A 17,870-nucleotide genomic window follows, 5' to 3' on the forward strand; every position below is an offset into this window, starting at 1 on the left:
ATGTTATTCTCTTTCGGAATATTACCTTCCAATTTGGTCGACTTCCTCACTATTTAAAAGTTATTTGCAAAAACGTCAAGCAACCTCCGAATTTCTAGTGATGAAAACAGTTGGAGATTACTTTTTAACTTTGTACAATTAAATCTACAGTTCTGCTGGATCAATTTTGTTAAATTATGTGTCTTTGGAAGGCATAAACTCTTTGAGTTGCTTTTTCATTTGATGCGTATTTTATGGTGGTAAGTTTAATAGTAAAAAATTATAAAGCGTTAAAACCCAGCTATTCATTTTGAAACACCCGGTATATCCATAAACAAATAAACTACAACAATTTAAATTTTATCCAAAAGAATAACATGTGAATTTTAAATTACACTATTTTTGAATTTTCTCTGTGACTGTTAGACATACAACAGCTCTTCAATATACTAAATTATTTCTTTTAAAAAAAGTCCCTGGACGGCTTAGTAATTTTTAGCCGTTACAGATACAAGTTGGTTCACTGTTACAGGGCATAAAACACTATTTTAATACATACAACTTCATTGAACCGCCAACACTTCAGGGGGACGGCCCACAAGGAGTCGGAAGAAAATATTAAATAAAAGCATAGGTTGATATGCACATCAAACCTTTAATAGTAGAATACAATTCGCAAATTTTAAGTCCACCAAGTCAAAAGTGGCAGCCATTCAAAGATTTCTTGAATCTGCCATTTTGAATTTTTGAACGGCTGTCAATTTTTACCCTCTTGTTATTTTGAGCTCAAATTTTTGGCATTGCATTCTTCTAATAAAGCCATTAAGTGTAATGTGCACATCGACCTATGAATACGTTATTTATTTCCTTCCATTCTCTAGCTGGCGGCGCCCCCTCTGGCGTATGACATTAAAAATTCTGTGCATCTTTGAATATCTGTAATTTTGGACGTTGTCCGTTTGAGTTTTGGTTTGTGGCACTGTATTTTACTAACAAAGGTCTTTAATTTGATGTGCATATCATCCTTTGCTTACACTTAAAATGTTCCTCCGACTCCTTGTAGTAGTTGTAGCGGCTCATTGTAGTTGTGAAATAGGGTCAAAATCCGTTACGTGCCCACAACTACATTATTTCAGTATATATTACCTATAAAAGGTTTCAATAAGTTATAGAAGTGTAATAAAAAAAATGAGTTTTTAAAAAAGAGTTTACGTGTTGTTAATTGGTGGTGGGGGTTTTTTGCCCAGTAACAACCAACTTGTAATGGATAAACAAATATTTAGCCGTCCTGGGACTTTTCCCCACCCCTGAATATATATTTAATTTAAAAATGTATTAGTGTGAAATACATTTAAGTTTACTAGGGAAAGGAGCATGAACTATTATGCACACTTGTATTACAAAACAAACTTGACTTGCTTGATATAGGTTATTTGTTTTCTTTTACTTTTCACTATCCTTATAATCATATATCTATCTTTAATATTATATTTCTGTCTAGTGGTTTAGTTTGTGGTTAAAATAGTGTATACAGGTTAATTTACTTATAATTAAGATAATTTTCGTCCTACTACATATCTGAAAAGTTCTTAATGGTGGTCCATGGTTTAATCTACGCGACAGTCAAGATCCGACACACGATGCGTGTATACATGCGCATTAGTATGCTTACAGTTTTTGTTTTGTATCTGCATCTTTATGGTGGTATAACTCTTAAAGTTTTGTGTGACCTGGAGCTGTGTCATCATAAAAACGCGTAACCTCTTTGAGCAGAGAGATCACATGGCAGTGTTAGGTGTTTAAACTCTTACACGATTTTATTACGATCTAATTTTAACGATTCATTGGGATACAATTAATGTCATCATGATTTAAAAGAAACAAAAAAAGAAATGAACACACATTACACACATAACTAGCCTTAACTAGTTTGTTCTTCCCACAATCACGTGTTGTTTTTGCTGTGTTTTATATCGACTCTTAATTGGGTTTATTTATCTGTACACTTTATACAAAAGGGGTTTCTCTGTTACAAACCTTTTTCAGCCGTTTTAGTTAAACGGATCATTCATTTGACAGTGGGCAAGGCTCAGCAAGGCCTATAAAAAGCTAGATTTAGCTTTGCTTACAAGACTGGTATTTTAACACCTGATTCGAGTTTCAGGAAGGTAGTTTCACAGACGTAGAGTGCTGACTAGAGACGCATGGTGTGAAATTATTTGGTAATAATTTGAGGAAAGCTTTAAGTTTTGTTCCATTAATTAAAAATCTAAAGGATATAAATATTAACTTGATATTATGACAACGCTACCTTGTCTTTTGAATGTGTATTTTACTCTGATTACAATATTTAATATAAACATCACTTGAAATTGTATTTGTTTCCATATTACCAAAACATATGTACGTACATACAGGGTAGCATATGGTATGCATACAAATAAATGACATACGTGATTAATAAGAACAAGTGATTAAATTCTACCGAAGGAGTCAATTAAATTACTTCGTAACTAGTAATAAGAACAGCTTAATGTGATCATTAGTTTCAATTTCAGACAAAAGGAATTTGTAATAGAACGGAGGTTGATGTTAATCTTCATTGCGTGGTAACACAGAACATTTAACTTCTGTCTCCAAAATGCAGTTTGGTTCAATTATTAGTTCCTGCAATGTAACATGAGAATTAGTTATAATTCCTCATAAAGTTAAAGAAAGAAATGATTATTAACAGGCAGGTTGATGTTCGTCAACAAAAGACATTTAACTTTTAAAAGTTACCTGAACACAGTTAGATCTCAATATTCTGAGCCAGAGAGTCAAGGTATATAGGGTTATACTAAACTTAAAATAAGTTCTAATACAATAAATAGTATATGTACAGTATGTAAGTAGAATATGTAAGCAGTATATGTGTGTTTAGTATGTATGTAAGTGTGTTTTGTTTTGTCCTGAAAATAGTTTGTAATGATTGTTTAGTCCTTAATATTGGCGAATTTACCTCATACATTCATGGATAATTGCACACAATTTACAAAAAAAAGATTATTAATGCATCCACAGCATTGACGTTTATACTTTATTTATAGTTAAGTACAACACCAATAATTTGAAAACCACATATTATGAACACTGTGAACTTCACCGACCATCGTGCCTGATAGGCATTAGTTATAATATAGAATATGAAATAATCTCTTAGGATATTAAAACAGTAATACTACAAACTACAGTACAAATAAAAATAAAAGCTTATAAAGGCTGACATGTTTTTAATTTCCTTAAATAAAATCAATTGATAAACATATATATTTAGTTTCATTAAATAACAATTTTTTATCAAGCCTTGTTAATCTGACAGTTTATGCAATTTTACCAAATGCATAGAGCATTTCAAATCTCGTTCGTTTTTAACGATCTGTCCGTACTTATTTAAATATAAAAACCTAAAAAAAATCCAAGTTTTATATACAAATGGCGATTAATATGTTTAATCACTTACATAGAATAGGTAATGCTTGCTCAAACTAATGTGATTAATTCAATATCGGTTCTTCATTGAATTTCTACTTTTACAAAACAAAACATTATTATTATCAACGTTATTAGGATGAAAACACATTTAATGTGCAACAAAATTTTCTGATTTAACGAAAAAACGTGTAATCCCTTTATATTTGAGACAATCAATCCGAACACCGCAATCTGGCTCTCATATAAGTATTGTAAGACTCTTAATTTATTATTGCTGTTCTTGTAGTCACGTTTTATTTATGTGTCCTCTCGCCGATAACTTGTATATATATATATATATATATATATATATATATATACACTAACAGAGTACCCGTCCTTCGTACGGGGTTGGAATATAAGTATAATATGCTTATTGCAGTTATACTCAAGCTTTGCGATTGCAATGGGTGGAGGACACAGTTTTATAAAATTTGCTTTTTTAAATTTACAGTATTCTATAGTATTACACATCTACCATAGCCATAATGTTCTACCATTTTACCTAAACAATAGAGAAAAATAAATTATCAATTCGAAAAATATCACAAATTATTCATGAAATGAAAAACATATACATAATGTAAACAATCCTACTTTGACAGTTCTCATTGCGAATCACAGTTTTTTGTTGCTGCTTAGTTCAAATTAGCTGTTTTCATAAATGCAAAAAAAATAAATAGTGCTGCACCCTGTTGGTAAATCTTATAACTTTTTAATGCTTTTCCATATCATAGAACCAACTTTTTTAGTTGAAACAGCTGACTAAATTCTTTAATTCCCTTTAAATATGAATACTCATAAGGTTAACATGGGGAATTACAGAGCCACTGGGGCGGAGCCCGAAAGGATTTTTGAGATAAAAATATGCCTATATGTTAATCGGGAATGTAAGCTAACATCATGCCAAATTTCAGCCCAATCCGTCCAGTGGTTTATGCGTGATTGAACTTCAAACAAACAAACAAACACACAAACTTTCACATTTATAATATTAGTAAGATAATATATATAAACATATAAATATGTTTGTAAAACTAAAGTAATATTCTATGTACGATGCATATTGTACAAAGTTCTTTGTCCTAACCACACAGTTTTGTAGAACAGTGAAATGTTAATAATCATGACAAAGTTGAAGCCTTTAATTGAGTTAGTTAGTCATCTTTAATTGAGCTTAATGTTTTATTAACACTTATATTGTATTAAAAAGATAAATTTAAATTCAGCTGAGCTGACTAAAATTTTCAGTATCTTAAATCCAAACCAGGAGAGAACTTTGTTTTAAGTACCAACTCGGTGAACCAATTGCGAATTTCTTAGGATCAGATAGTTGCGTTTAGGGTTTTGATGTGGATTTACTTTTGTGCTTTGTGGCCTTTAAGGGTATATTGCAATCTCAACATTTTGGTTGTGGCGAGTAGAATACTTTTTAGATTTGTTTCAATTTCGTCTTTACGCACCACATCAAAACGATGGTCATTTGAATAATTTGAACTCGTGAGTTTGAAGTATAGTTAACGAGGCTCCAGCGACCCATGTTTATGATGTAAAATATTCTTGTATTAACCCAAGGAACAATCCTATGAATTTTTTCGAGAGAGTTACCAAACACCCTGTATACACAAACAAAATAATAATAGTGCTGCACCCTGTTGGGAAACCTTATAACTTTTTAATGCTATTGCATATTGATATTATAGAACCAACTTGTAAAGTTGAAACAGCTGACTAAATTCTTTAATTCCCTTTCAATATGAATACTCATAAGGATAACATGGGGAACTACAGACTCACTGGGGCGGAGCCCGAAAGGGTTCTTGAGATAAGAATATGCCTAAATGTTAATAGGGAATGTGAGCTAACATCATGCAAATTTTCAGCCTAATCCGTCCAGTAGTTTATGCGTGATTGAGCAACACAAACTTTCAGATTTATAATATTAGTAAGATAAGTTTACGTGTCAGTTAACAACTCAAATTGTGAGTTTAACAAGGTGATCTAACAACAATCGGACGGACCTTTATATTTATTTTAGTTATTATTGTATTTCTAGTTTAAAAAATCTGTACGTTTTTTTACAAATTTATTAATAGTATATAACATACAGATACATTCAGGTAATAACTACGATACACCGTAATTAAATAGGTACAAACTTACCTAACCTATCAATAAATAGGTTAATTAAACGCAAGAATTATTTGACTAGACGAAATAGACAAGTCCCGACTAACGGTAGTATTGACATTTAATTTCAGGCCATTGGCACTCGAGTAAGCAGTAGAGCTCATTGAATGAAATATAGATTAGCTGAACCCTCTTACAAACCATAAGAATACAAGTCAGTCTGTCAATGTAAATGAGCCACTATGGCTTGAAAGTGAACATTAAAATGCACCATAAATCAAACAACAAAGAATAACACTGCGTAAAAGTTAGAGAACAGTTTCAGAACATCCTATGAAGTTGAATGAAAAAACACAAATATCAATCCTAATCTTACAGGTGAAACAAGCTTAGCTTATATATTTTTTCTCAGATTTGCAACAGAAAAATATCTTATAGTTTTTTATTTGGCCATTTTTAAGATAAAAGTTTGTAGATATTTTGTAAATAAAAAAGTCTTGTAGGACGTTGTAGCACATTTCCAACAATTTTGCAAGGTTATCAAGGTATTTTAAGATTCCCAGTAAACCTGTAACACGCTAGCTAATATGGAACGGGAGATGGATGAGAAGATATCCTGACCTGACATCAGTAAGACTTTATTTAACGTTAAACTTAATAACTTTCCACAAGTTAATGCTATGAGTTCTTAGAATTCCTAGTATTAAAAAAATTGAAAACTCTGGTAATAAAATCAGCATCACATTAGCAATTAACCCTTTTTTGTTTAACTAAAGAGTGTGTTTTTTCTGTGTTATTACTGCGTTTATCCGTGGTTCCGTTTCCATTAATATAAGCTACACTTGGTTATACACGGTCATATTTTACTTCAGAAACTTATTGTGCCGAAAAGAATGAAAATTTATAGTTGAATAGCAACGATATAATACACGGTATTTCATCAAAGTTTCCTATTTCAATACCGTTGGATCAAATGTCTATAAAAATTGAGCTGATAAATTTGTATTCTTATTTACTGTGGGGGGCTTAACAGGAATTATTTTGTCTAATTCATCCATCGACGTGATTTTACATAATAAATATTACTACACATACATATACTTGTGGTGTATATTCTACTACGCCGACACCGTGGTGTGAAAGATAAGTTAAAGTATAATACCCCCACCGCAGCAAACCTGACGCCTAAGCGAATTTCCATTTGGCTGAATTGATTTTCAATTGATCTTTTTAAATAACATTAGGTTTAACGAGTACCTAGGTTTGCTGCTACAAGGAAACTGATAAAGTGTGTGTTTTAAGTAAAATAATTATTGCTTAGTATAAAATGAATATATTTGCCAAGTTTAATCAAAAGATATCCATAAACAAGCAAACTACAACATTTTACAATATTCTCCATAAGAATAACATGAGAATTTTAAATTTACCATTTTTTTTTGTTTTCTCCGTAACCAATAACCGTACAAAAACACTTTGATATACTGAATTGTTTTTTTTTTAAGCTCTTTAAGAAGGTTTAGTGAAACATTGGGAAATTTTGTGTTTTGAGGGTCAAAAGTAAGAAAACCCAATTTTTACCCCATAAAACCCCTCATAAAACCCTGTTCCCATGGTCCGATCATGCTGGATCGCGAACTCATTCATGTATATCCCGCCTTACGCCTTCAAACCAAATTTCATCAAAATCGGATAAAAATTACTCAAGTTATCGTGTTCACGGACACACACATATATATACAGTATATATGAAAAATAGAAAAATAGGGCTACTATATATAAATAAAGATTAAACATTAATAAACTTAGTACCCAAGTAAAATTATTTATTAAAATATTTACTGACTATAGTTTCAGCTCTAAGGCCATTTTCAAAGTAAACAAAAATCAAAATAAGATATGTAAATAAATAAATAACATATGATTTAATAAAACTTTTTTAACTTGTAACATAGTTTTGTCTTCATTGATTAATTTATATACTATATGATGTGTTGTACTTATTTTCATTAATATTTTCTCAATTTTGCTATTGTTTCATATATTGGATTATTCAGTTTTGGAATCATTGTATTTAAAATATTTGATTTGTTATTTTTGTAGTTCATATAAATATTAATTACTTCTTTTACATTCAATCTTTCTCTGTCTTTTCAATTTCTAATATTGTTAAGTTTTCTTCGATCTTAGTAAACTTATGTTTGGATTTTAGTAAATGATCTGCAAAATTTGATTTCCTTGATATTTGTTCTTCGATCTATATGCCTGTATATGTTTGTTGAATCTAACTTTAAAATTTCGATAGGTTTGTCCAATGTAGTATTTGTCACAGTCAAAACATTTAATTTTGTAGATACCAGATGCATTGTATATGTTTGCTGTATTGTTTGTTATAGGATTGTTGGTTATTTTATTGTGTACATATATAAAAATTTGAACGATTGGTGTTTTTGGCCTCTGGGGACATCAAAATGAAAGAGTGAATCGGTCCCGGGCCTAAGTCTTACCATGAGACCTACGGTAATAGCTACTTCCCTATAGGGAAATTCGCTTAAATCAATCAATAAAAGCCTAGTTGTTGAGACGAATGGCTGTTTCTTTTAAAACCCTTCAAAATAGCCTAAGTATGTTAAATGCAGTTATAGCTCACTTAAAGAAACAACCCGAGAGCTATATCCAGGAGAATAAAATCAACGTTTGACTGAACAATTTCGTGGGACCAGCAAAAAGCTCGGCTCGCACGAATAATTTAATAACACGTCAATTTCACTTTTCGATTTCACGTATCGAGATTTGAAACGCCCGACTTTCTTTATTAAGCCCCCGTATATTTTGTTCAGAATACATTACAAAAAAACATGATTTTATAACATGTTTCCCTAGTTTTGTGAAGCTCCATTCCTAAAAGTTGAACTAGAGAACAGCTTGGTCGCTTTACACTTCTAATGTTGGTACTTAGCTTATTGTAGCATTATTTTCCATCTATTAATATTTTGACAACTGTCATATTAATTATATAAGATCTATGACATCAGGACTGTAATGAGTAATTTATAAATAGGCTAAGACTGCGGTTTATATTGTCAAATGTGTTTGCCTTTATTTCATAATTCGTTTTTTATCTACTTCACATCTTGATAAAAAATTATTGTTTCTATAGATTACAAGGACACGCTGTTCGAAAAAATATCCTGACCTCACGTCAGTACGGCTTTTTAACGTTCCAGTATACTAGTTTTATATTGGTTTATGCTTTAAATTTTACACTCTGTATATTACCAAACAACTCATATTACAAGTACCACGAAAAACTTTTTGACGACAAAACAAGCTCAAATGTAGGTTTCCATAAGTAATTTACTTCTCGTCGATCAAATTATATTATATGCATTGTTGAACAACTAATTATGAGGCTTAGAGTTATTGGGAATTTATTGTAAATAAGGCTCAACATGGTGGTTGAGAATACATTGAAAGTGAATATTTCGTTTTATGTAATAACAGGTTTGAAATTATTCTGGGACTGCAGGTTTGCAGTGACGGTAGTATTTTTAAGTTCAATGTTCTGTAAAATGTGTTTCAGTAGGTTACCTTTAGTTGTTTACACATTGAACATAAATCTGAAGACTTATTATTTATACTTTAGGGTATTGATTCGTATATATTTTGATGCTAAATTTCCCAAGAAGTCATCTAGTTACACCACAGAAGTGATTTTTCAGTCACAGTGAGGAACACCTCGCTGATGCAGATAAACTACTTCAATATCCGTCACGTGATTGGCCTCTACGGAGAATGTTGAAACTCCATTACCTTGGGTGGCGGAATTTATTACATTGGAACGTTTTTATCAACGCGCAGCATCAACGTGTCTAAATGTTTGATATCTTTAAAAATCAATGGGTTTTAAATAAATTATCATGTCTAATGAAACAGCTGAACTTAATGAAATAGCTGAGGTTTGTTACTGACAACATAGTAACAAAGCTACACGTATCATCTTAGTCCATTCTACCCTCATTCTTCACTCACATTTAGTTTAAAATACGTACATAGGTTGTGCCCCTATTTCAAATTTTAAAAAGCTAAAAAATAAAAAAGGTTTCACATACATAGGCCTATATGGTTGTACAATTTAATTAGATATATTTTCAAAATCATTTCACTCTGTTTACGGTTACTGACCAATTTTGAATAAACAATTGCTATTGTACCTTAGCCTCAATAGACGAGGGAGCCAATTAGTATAACTGATGATGTGTCAGACTCAATGGTCCATTGGCAATGTTGGATTACAATTAAGTCTTCGCTATTGTTAAATGTCTTTTGTCAAAGCGTTATTGGCACTAGGTTGATAGCCAATAAAATCACAATGCGTCATTAATTATTTGCTTTGGGCCGATATTACATTAGGGAAGGAAGGGAGTAGCTGCTTAAAAATTGACTAATGAGTCTGTGTTTTAGTGAAAAAGGATTTAAGTGACAGATAAAAACCTATTTTGAATGTTTTTTAAGGTATCGCAATTTTTTTAACTTTTGAAACTTTCGATGATATTACAATCATAAAATGTACACAAGCTACTAAAAATACATCAAAGTTGCTGTATAATGGTACATATGTCTTAAGGCGAGCTAATCGTATATATTTATGACTAAGAAAAATACCATGCATCAAGAAATAGATCACATATTTAATATGTTGACCAACAATTAATACAAAAAACTAGTAATATGGAGATTGCAATACAATCGAAACACTTTTAATTTGTTTATTTGTTTGTCAACTAGATCCTGAGAAAATCTGTTGTGCCCATTACGATTTTATTAGAGATTATGGCTGTAGAACTGAGTGATCCTGGTCAATGCTATAATCCTTCCCAATCAACACTTCACCTTTACCTGCCTTCATCTTATAATTCGCATACTGGTGTGCCCACATTGTATTAAAATTTATATATCTTAATCTATGAAGGTTTATGTCCAACCTGCAGGATAATTTTTTTGAGGATTATAACCTTGACTGAGTTCACACAAAACCACACAAATATGTTCTGGGTTTAAATGCTTCATGGTAACAGAATACAATTTGTTTCATTTCACCTGTTTAAGACAACAGTTTTATAAATAAATTCAAATATTTACTATGATGACCACGGCTCTATGTCCTCAGCAGAAATATTATTGAACCACGAACCACGGAATTCATGTTGTCTCGTAGCTTGAATAAATTTTTGAAACATTACAGTACCATACTGAATTTGATTGTTACTCGCGGTACACCATATTATGTTTTAGCAAATTTCCCTATAGGGAAGTAGCTATTACCGTAGGTGGCATGGTAAGACCTAGGCCCAGGACCGATTTACTTTTTCATTTTGATGTCCCCAGCAGAGGCCAAAAACACCATTCCTTCAAATCTGTAGGCTATATATATGTATAAATGAACATTATATCATATATATGTGTTTGTGTCCGTGAACACGATAACTTGAGTAATTTTTGCCCGATTTTGGTGAAATTTGGTTTGAAGGTGTAAAGTGGGATAAAATTGAATGAGTTCGCGAACCAGCATGATTTGACAATGGGAACGGGGTTTTACGGGGGGTTTATGGGGTAAAAATAGGTTCTTCTTAATTTTGACCCTCTAAACACAAAATTTTCCAATTTCTCTCCAGACAGTTTTAAAAAGCTTAAAAAACAAATAATTTTGTACATCAAAGTGTTTTTGTACAATTATTTTTTACGGAGAAAATTCATAAAAGTTTTAATTTAAAATTCCTATGTTATTCTTATTGAGAATCAGCAAGCCTAGGTACTCATAAAACCTAATGTTAATAAAATACATTAAATTGCAAATCAATTCAGGCAAATGGAAATTCGCTTAGTCGGCAGGTTTGCTGGGGCGGGGGTAGGCTATTTGTTTTTTGCTAAACAAGGAAATACTGCAAAAGATACAGAAATAAATATTATCATTACTTGTTTTTAGCGAATTTCCCATATAGGGAATAACCTATTACCGTAGTGTTCATAGTAAGACCAGTCCCGGGACAGATTAGGTTTTTCGTTTTGAGTTCCCTAGAGGCCAAAAACACTATCCGTTTAAATATATATATATATATATATAAACTAAGTTGTTTTTATTCTGATCGGACTCTTGGGCTCCGCTCCAGTGGCTCTGGAGTTTCCTATGTTAACCTTATGAGTACTCATATTTAAATGGAATTAATGAATTTTAACAGCTATTTCAATTAAACAAGTTGGTTATCTTAACAGCTGTTTCAATTAAACATGTTGGTTCTGTTCTATGATGTTCAATAGCATTAAAGTTACAAGGATTACCAACAGGGTGCAGCACTATTATTTCTTTTACATATTTATGACAACAGCTAATTTGCAACCAAAAAGGTGAGTGAGCGTAGCGAACGAGCTAACCTGAAGGCAAGTGAGCGTAGCGAACGAGCTAACCTGAAGGCAAGTGAGCGCAGCGAACGCGCTCCAACCTAAAGGTGAGTGAGCGTAGCGAACGAGCTCCAACCTAAAGGTGAGTGAGCGTAGCGAACGAACTTCAACCAGGACGTGATTGAGCCATGCGAACGAGATCATCTTGAAAATTAAGAAGTTAAACGGGGCAAAGCCCGCGGGTTACAGCTAGTATTCCATAATGTTCAATAGCAGTTACAAGGATTACCAACAGGGTGCATTACTATTTTTTTATTTAATTTATGACAACAGCTAATTTGCAGCCAAAAGGTGAGTGAGCGTAGCGAACGAACTTCAACCTCGAGGTCAGTTAGCGTAGCGAACGAGCTAACCTGAAGGCAAGTGAGCAGAGCGAACGAGCTCAACCTAAAGGTGAGTGAGCGTAGCGAACGAACTTTAACCAGGACGTGATTGAGCCATGCGGACGAGCTCACTTATGAAGTTAAATGGGGCAAAGCCCATGGGTACAGCTAGTTTATATATATATATATATATATATATATATATGTAGGTTAGTGCGATAACTCGAGCAAAAATAATCCGATTTTGATGAAATTTGGTACAAACGTGTAAACCTACGTTTTTTCTAACGAGTTCGTAAACCAGCATAATCGGATCATGGGAACGGGGGTTTATGGGGGGGGGGGGTTTATGGGATAAAAATGGGTTTTTACCATTTTACCATTCGTTTTAAACCGTTTTGTAGAGCTTAAAAAAATACAAAATTTTGAATATTGAAGCACTGTATATTGTATATTGAGCCTAGCGGTCACGGAGAAAATTCAAAAATAGTGCAATTAAAAATTCCTACGTTTATTATGGCAAAAATGAAAACTGTAGCAGTTTACATGTTTATGGATATATATTAATAACATTTGGCAAATTTGTTTATTTAATTCTATACTATTGACGTATGGTCAAAAAACACTTTTTTCCTTTTCCGTAACAGCAAGCCTAAGCACTCATTAAATCTAATGTTATTTAAATTGAAAATAATTATATCTTATTTGTGGAAATATTGTAGTAAAAATGTAATCGGACAAGTTGAAATTCGCTTAGTCTGCATGTTTGCTGTGGCGGGGGATTTTTTTAGAGTGATACCATACTACCTCATAAACCTGCGATGGCAATTGATAGCTTTATAAAAGCAGGAGCATGAGATAACAATGTCCCCAAAACGGACATTGTGGCCCGTATATATTGAAACAGCTTGAATAGGAACACGCAAGAGGGTCTATATGAGGTAATAGAGATTTTAATACATACACCATGGAAACCATCGTAGACGTCTCAAGAGGTATGTGAAATACAGGGTTTTCCATCCACATCACGAACCTTGGCTAGGCAGATATTGTAGTAAACAGTTAAGTATGTATATGATTTGAAGCTAGTGTTATTATTTTTATCCCCTTTACGTCAAAAACGTATCAAACCCGGTTAACTAAACGATGCTTACAGACGCTACTTCCAGGCCTGATGCACGCCCACTCGCTACATCTCGTCCATCCGTTAGTACATAGTAATGTAACATAGTAGTGTAACCTAGTAGTGTAACATGTATAACATAGTAGTGTAACATAGTAGTGTAACATAGTACTGTAACATAGTAGTGTTTCAGTGCTTGCGTCTGTAGGCATCAATGGCAATTAATTTGATCAGATATGGTAAATAGTTTTTACAACTGGAAAGCCGTTGCAATATTACACAAATAAAAACTTGTGTTTGCACCGAGGAATACTAAGAGTTAACAACCAGTGAAGGCTCGTTATTATCAAGATTAAACAGATCCCTAACCATGCGAGAAACTCATATATCTCACAACATGCTAGCAATGGAAAAGGGCTACCTTAACTCAGTAATGCTAATTAAACTTTTTGGCATAGAACTTCAACATGAAAAGATTGCATTTCAGACATATCTATAACGATAACCTATGGTTGTTTCTTGTAGTCTTGGAGAATTTAAAAAGCTCGTGTGACTTCTTGCGGATTTGAACTGATGTATAACAATATTTTTATCGTAATTAGATTCTGAATTAAATTTTTTCCTGTAAAATATGTAATTGTTCATATGTATAGACCAATCATTGCAAATTGTATAGAATACATTTTTAATCTCGCATTTTTAAATGCCTCATAAGCTGCTGTCTAATTAAAAAAATTCAAACTAAAAATTAAATTATTTTCGGACCATACCTTGTACGGATAATATTCCAACTAACTAGTATTATTTTTCGTGTAACGAATATTAGTTTAAAACGTTTCAATGGATTATAAAGCTACCTACCCATATAAATCTGAATTAAAGAGCTTAAACTATTAGCGATATTCATACTTTGCATCGAAAAAAACATGTATCATTCAGCGACACACGAATCACTATTGAACTATCTCCGCATCCCTTTGTAAAGACCCGTCAGTCATCTGTCAATTCCGAAAGCTCAATCGTTTAAAGCTTGTATGTAAATTGGGTTGGGACCACGATACTCTTGAATTAAAAAATAAAACTTATGAACTAATGTGTAAATACATTTCAATATACTACACGAATACATTAATCAATATACATTTCATGTTACATGAATAAACTTATATTCTTCACGCAGAATAAGTATGACAAAATTTTAAGTTATACGGTATACATGCACATAACTACGTTAGGGGAAATCTAAAAATAAATATTGAAATTACATGCTGTGTATTAAAAAAAACCATAAACCATGCACCAACCTTGCCTAATAATTTCTATTGCAGTATTAACAAAATATGTTTGATTTAAATAAATTTGCTTATAATTAAGGAAAATATAAAATGTTACAGCACTGTAACGAGGATCAATCCAAGAAATAGAACAAACATGTACGAGTAAATTCAAAGAAAAGTATATAGTTTGATGCATGCAATGTAATACTACACCATTGAGAGCACGTGTTTGGTGTTTTAACGACGTCACTCTAAAATCCTCGTATTTTGTTTCTTAAACACATAGAATTTCTCTATACTTAGGTTACTAAAAACGTTGATTTTTTACTTTTGATATTAAAACCCGTGGTCTCATAACTATACTTGGATACATGGACCAATGACCATAAGATGCGTTTGCTTTACTCATGTTTACGTTTAGTTCAACCTATATCATCTCTATTCCTTTATACACCCTCTTGATACGTCTCTTTTATGAATGATGTTTATCCAAACAAATAAGTCATTCTCATTAAATAATCACTACTTCCAAGCTTTTAATGTGACATATTCATATTATATATAACTTAAGTATGATTGTATAGTGAGTGTAAAATGGAGTTGGTTTATCTGTATAGCGCTTTTAGTTACTTGTATAAATTATTATAATATAGAGTTGGTTAAGCTAATAACATAAGTACAACTGTGGCTTTGTGGGTATTGAAATGTTCTAAATTAAGACTTTTTATAATGTCATACCACAAATATTATCGATAAAAGTAAAGAGGCTTCAGATTGTAAATATTCGAAGCCTTTGAAAATGTTTGACTAACGGTGCAGAAGAAACATCATTAGTCTTTCATAATCTCTAAGACAAACTGAAATTAAAGTTTTCTTATCTCGTTGCAAATAAGAGGTAACCCTAACTTTTCTGAAGCTGTACTTTGTATGAGCTGTCTTTAAAATGTCTACAGTGGTAACTTGACGAATTTTAAATATATTTTAAAATAATCTGGTATTTTTGATTGAAAAAAAAATACCTACAACTTAGAGTTCATTCTTCTTATCTATTGGATTGTTTATTTTACTTTTATTTTTTCTAGTTAAGGAGATTACACTTAAGACGTAATATATACAATATGAGATAAGTTGATAAGACTAGGGTGGTAAACTCCTGCTTGCTAAATTCGACATTTTTATGATTCCCTCTGTCTTACACATGTACTTTTAGTTTACTTAAATGCATAAGAATACAACTAATGACAAGATTATAGGTAATGAAGTTACAACAAATCGTGGGATGCTTACTCGTTGGGCCAAATTTAATTAAGTGAATATTATTTCATAAATACATGCCTCTGTGGTAATAGAAAATCATATATTATACTTCGTAAACATGGTTGCAATATTTGAAAAAAATATTTAACCGCAATGAAACGTATTATGTTTTGAATTACAAGCATTAGCCAAAAATATACAAATAAAATAGTTTAAGTCAAACTGCTAGTTTAAAAAAATACATTGAATAGTTTGTTGATTATAAAATAACATAGATGAAAACAAGAGAGTTGCAGTTGTAAACAAAAGTGGACACAAGATCTTGTTGTTATTGTTACGGTTGAATATTACCTTCATTTGCTGGAACCACGCACGCTATTGAATTACAATTTATATTCTTTCAAGTTTCCTGTTATGTTTCTGGACTGGTTATTTTTAGATTAATACAAATTAACAAAAGTTATAGTTAAATATACCCACTGCAGCCAACCTGCAGACTAAGCAAATTGACATCTTCATTGGACTTTCGCTTAGTTTATAAAGTGTTCCTGTACATTCAAAAATTGTCAATAACGATTGATGTTGAGTAATGGTCTTTTAAAACTATACCTCTATGCTCTTGGCCAAAAGTATGTATTATCATATCACAAACAAGTGTTGTAATATTTCCAAGGCAGATTCATTCCCTAATAAATAATAATTGGTTGAACGAATACTTAGGTTTGATGGTATAGGGAAGATATTAAGATGTGTTTTTTTTTGTAAAATTTTAATAGCTTAGGGAAAAAACAGATTTGCTCAAATAAATCCAAATTTATATACAAAAGTTTACTTATTCCCCATAAGAATAACATTGAAATCTATTTTTTTCTGTAGCCACTAATGGTACTCTAAACAATTCATTACTAAATTATTTGCATTTTGAGACCTAAAGAATGGTTTAGAAAACGAGTAAAAATACTATGACTTGAGGATGTACCGTTAACATATGCTTAAAAAGTATGAATTTTATAATTGAATATAAATTAGTAAAATTTGTTTATTATAGTGGGAATTACCAGTTACATACAACTTAATTAAACTTAAACATTGCGATCAATGACCAATAAGAAATTAAGACACCATGACCGATGAGATTTCAATAATTCACCAAAAGTATTGAAGGTGTTTATTTTTAAAAACTTTGGCAGGGCAAGGCACCGTTTTTAGTATACTAGTGCACGTGTTGCTCGAATTCGAGCAATTGCAAAGTATTAGGGCTTACGGGCGTTATTTCAAAACGAATAACAGTCATAATTTCCGATTACTTAAAGTAGTCAACTCAAAGATAATGTAATCAATCACTCCACTCCAGTTATCGAAACTGAAAACGAGCGCTCTTGTCTGTATCATGTGTTTACTATGAACAGCTGTATTTAATACAAATTATTCGTCCGTTTAAGTAAACAAAATCTTTTATCCATAAGAAATACATTGGGATTTTGATAGCCTGTGGGGCAAAGCCCGAGGACTTTTATTAAAGAAATTCGTGAAAGGGGGCGTCTACACAAACAATACTTAATTTTGACACATCGTTTTTAACAATCCGTCCATTATTACGCAAGATTAGTGTTTCGTAGAAATCACCTTTACGTATTATATATAAGGATTCTGTCTGTACTGGGGAACATCTCATCGTGCATCTGGAGGAACAGTAACATTTTATAGTTTCCTAAAGGTAGAACATTGCTTATCTTAACTTAATTCCATTGCGGTAATTGTCTCTTGTATTTCCTACAGGTGAAACGTTTTAATAGTATACAAGTTACA

Source organism: Macrosteles quadrilineatus, unplaced genomic scaffold (genome assembly GCF_028750875.1).
Source record: "Macrosteles quadrilineatus isolate MER2022 unplaced genomic scaffold, UCM_ALF_1.0 Scaffold_1__1_contigs__length_201487025, whole genome shotgun sequence".
Lineage (NCBI taxonomy): Eukaryota > Metazoa > Arthropoda > Insecta > Hemiptera > Cicadellidae > Macrosteles > Macrosteles quadrilineatus.